Raw genomic sequence first — 3,793 nt, 5'->3', positions numbered from 1 at the left:
TTAACCAGCAATGATACTACTAGGTCTGTATACATTAAAAAAGAATAAAGGACTCACATGTACAAAAATATTTATAGCAGCTCTTTTAGTTGTGACAAAGAACTGGAAATTAAGGGAATGCCCATCCACAAGTTATGGTATGTGAATACAATGGAATATTATTGTGCTATTAGAAATGACAAACAAGGTGGATTTCAAAAAACCTGTAAAGTCTTACATGAACTGATGCAATTATACATAATAATGGCAAGATTTTACAAAATCAACTTGACCAACTTAGCTCTTATACATTGATCCAAAACAATTCCAAAGGACTTGTGATGGAAAATGCTATTCATATTCAGAGAAAGAATTGATGGAATCTGAATGCATATCAAACCATACTATTTTCACTTCCTTAATTTTGTGTGTGTTTTTTCCTTTTACTCTGTTTCTTCTTGACTAACATGATTAATATGGAAGTATGTTTTATATGCTTGCATATCTATATAACCTATATTAAATTGTTTAGTCTTTTAGAGAGTGAGAGGAAGAAAAATTTGGAACTCAAAATCTTAAAAATGGATCTTAAAAATTGTCTTTATACATAATTAGAAAAAATAAAATACTATTTTAAAATTTTTTTTAAAAAATTAGTGCTATACAATTAGTACGTGTTGAAGGTAGGACTTAAATCGAGGTCTTCCTGACTATGAAGCATGCTCTCTATCCACCAAACTACATTATCTCATGCATATTCATATATATTATATATGTATATATGTTGTACACACATATGTATGTGTCTGAGAGACAGTGTGAAACAGAGAGACAGACAAAAAGAATAACCCCTCTGGAGACAGCTAGTAAGGCAGGCAAGGAAAAGTAACTTTTAATATTGGGCCCACTGATTCATAGTTTTTGGTCTGTTTAGGTGTCTCTGAGAGTTTATAATTGTTTGAATGGAGTTTAGAAGGAAAACTGCTGGCAAATCTCTCTCAGTGTACCTTTTAACTGTTGTGAAACTCTGTTAAGTTTTCAAAAAGATTCTTTCTTTTCCTTTACATTCTGAACTGTGGCCGAGTTCTAGAATATAGAAGGACAGATAAGGAAAAAAACAAACAAAGAGGATATCTTTTTCTTTCAGACCTATATTATGGTTTGAATGCTTTTATAAATGTTGAAATAAATGCTAGCAAGTAATTGGGTTAATATTCTCTAGAATTTGTTTTAAAGGAGTTTCCATTCCCAGAATGACAGATTTATTGTTTTAGAATTAGAGAAGATCATCTCACAGATTATAGAGACATGGGCGTGGGATTGTGCCATTGTAACTGGCTGCCTATATTATTATTAACCCTTTCCTGGATCAGAAAAAAGAAAAAAGGTTTGTGAATTGGGAAACAACCAAAAGGTAATTGAGTTTGACTGAAACATCTAATTAGATACTAAAGTAGTTTTTATAAATTAAAGTTAAGTACTGATCAATTTAAAAATAGCTTTTTAAATTGGTGTGTGTATCTTGAGATTGGAAATTTTGACTGTAAATTATATGAGATTCCTACGTTTTTTGCAATAGGTTGTGTTCAATTTGAATTTTTAAAACTGTCTTACTTTTCCCCTATAACAAAAGAAATTTATTTAAGGAAACAGGAGGGGCAAGCGAAAATCTTTCTGAGGACTCCAAGGTAGATGAGCTACAATAGCTTAGAAAAAAAAATACATTACTGATTATATTTGGGGAGGACTACAAAAATTATAGGTAAAAAAGGGAAATAGGTAATTACTATGTGGAAAAAGGTTCAAAGAAAAGATTTTATAGAATCCTCTTGCTAAGTTTCTTGAAATCATTTGTTTGGTCAAAGGTCATTAGTCCTAGGTAGAGAGATTGATATGGGTCATGGAGTTCCTAACCAATGAAATTGGCTTATGGAGAATTTATAAGTTTGTTTATAATATAGAAGTGATTTCTAATGATTGGACTTTATACCAGGATGAACCTAAACTTGAGAAGAAGAAAAGAAAAACAAGTAAAGGATTTTAAATAAAATCTTGTGTGTGTGTGTGTGTGTGTGTGTGTGTGTGTGTGAGTGTCCTGGTAAACTTTGATTGCTTATTGTAGTTCCATAACAGAAAAAAATAACTATATCTAGCCCTAAGCAACGATTAGTGAAATTTGCCATTAGAAGTAAAACAGAGCTAAGGATGGTTTATCCTGGCATACACATGTTGTCATTCTGTGCCCTTAGGCCTAGGCCACAAGGAACAGTTTTGATGTTGTTATAATCATGTCCCTGCTTTTTCCTATTATAGCAAATTCCTGTAATCAGAGCAGGTGGTTGGTAGAAGATATGAAAACAATGCAAGTATGTAAGATCTTAATATTTTTGAATCTCAGTATTTTGATCTGAATGTACAGACATTCCATATTCCAACAATTAAGTGAATTAGAACTTGGGCTTCTTATCTGTCTACTAATACTTACAAAGTCATGTATAAGCTTAAGTCCCTGAAATATCTCATTCTTTCAGAATGCTATGGGAATAATTGGATATATTTAAAACACCTTATGAAAAAAATTGAAATTTAAATAATTTATAAAGTTTAAGTCAGAAACTTTTCTGTTTTATTTAAAAGAATAGAATTTCAGGAGCATCAGCTATCTCAGTAGAGAGAAACGTTTATAATAATATTTATTCCATTTGGATATGGTTAACAATTGAACATGTTCTACAAGCAACTCAGTTGATATATACCATTTTGTTTTCTGTATATGATTAGAAATTAATTACTTGAGTATATTTACATATCCCATTCAGGTCTTTTTTTTTCAATTGGAATAAAATCAGCCTCTTGCAAAAAAAATTCATTTATGTAAACACTGAACCTAGTAGTAGAAAACCTCTGTATGCAAAGAGTGCTGTTACTTCTTTTCTTATATAGGGATTAAAGTGGTCAATAACATTTGATCCTCTTAAAGGAATTGAAATTAATTGTAATGGAGAATTTTCAGAAAGTAACAAGACCATGCAATCCTGTATATCAAATATAAATGATTTTAATAGGAAATGTAAAGACTTAAATTCTCTGAAATTTCAAATGAACTGTGGGTTTCTAATTTGATGTTCCTTTTTATAGCTCTATTGTTAATGAGTTCAGAAGTATAAGGTTTGAGATGGTTTTCACTACATGAAATAGTTATTGGAAAAATAAAGTTTGAGAGACTGGGACAACTTATAATGAAATTTGTTTTATAAAAATTTTAGCAGCAATATCCAAGGAGTCTCTGCAAGCAACTGGGCAGCAGAGAAGCAAATCTACTAAAAAGGAGACCTATCCCAGAATGTCCAAGAAAAGAGGCTTCTAGAGACCAGACAACTACATGTAACATCTGAGATCCAAAATGAAACAGTGATTAAATGGACTTTGGGAATAGGTTCATAGTCATTACTGTATAACTGACTTTTGGCTTCACTTTATATTGTATACTGAATTCTCTCAGTTGGTACCTTGTAAACTTCTTCTCTAGAATGAATGCATAATTTTAGCCATTTTTGCTACGGTTTGTACTGCAACTGGTTAATCTTATTGCTCTTATATTGATAGGGGAGATTATGATAGGTATTCCTTCAACAGAAAAGGGAAAATTAGAAAATCAAATAATTCAACTCCTATTTTGTAATTAATTGTATTCTCTATCACTTCCAGTATTTTGTAAAATTGCCCAAATCATGCTTCTTTGTATTTGAACTGAGTCCAGAAATTCAGCTAGTCTTACTGAATTAAATTCAGAAATTTGACTCCTCCACTAATG

At 31.1% G+C, this 3,793-nt stretch overlaps 1 long non-coding RNA gene across 1 annotated transcript; it reads left to right on the top strand.

The window, feature by feature from the left end:
• The first annotated feature begins 1,097 nt into the window (after positions 1-1,097).
• On the top strand, positions 1,098-3,410 carry LOC116421498. The gene is made up of 3 exons (XR_004231873.1): positions 1,098-1,393; positions 2,293-2,345; positions 3,246-3,410. It is a non-coding gene; the product is annotated as an uncharacterized LOC116421498 (long non-coding RNA).
• The last annotated feature ends 383 nt before the right edge of the window (positions 3,411-3,793 follow it).

The sequence above is a fragment of the Sarcophilus harrisii genome, chromosome 2 (genome assembly GCF_902635505.1).
Source record: "Sarcophilus harrisii chromosome 2, mSarHar1.11, whole genome shotgun sequence".
NCBI classification, from domain to species: domain Eukaryota; kingdom Metazoa; phylum Chordata; class Mammalia; order Dasyuromorphia; family Dasyuridae; genus Sarcophilus; species Sarcophilus harrisii.
Note: the sequence above shows the minus strand (reverse complement) of the source record. Positions and strands in the feature narration are given on the sequence as shown.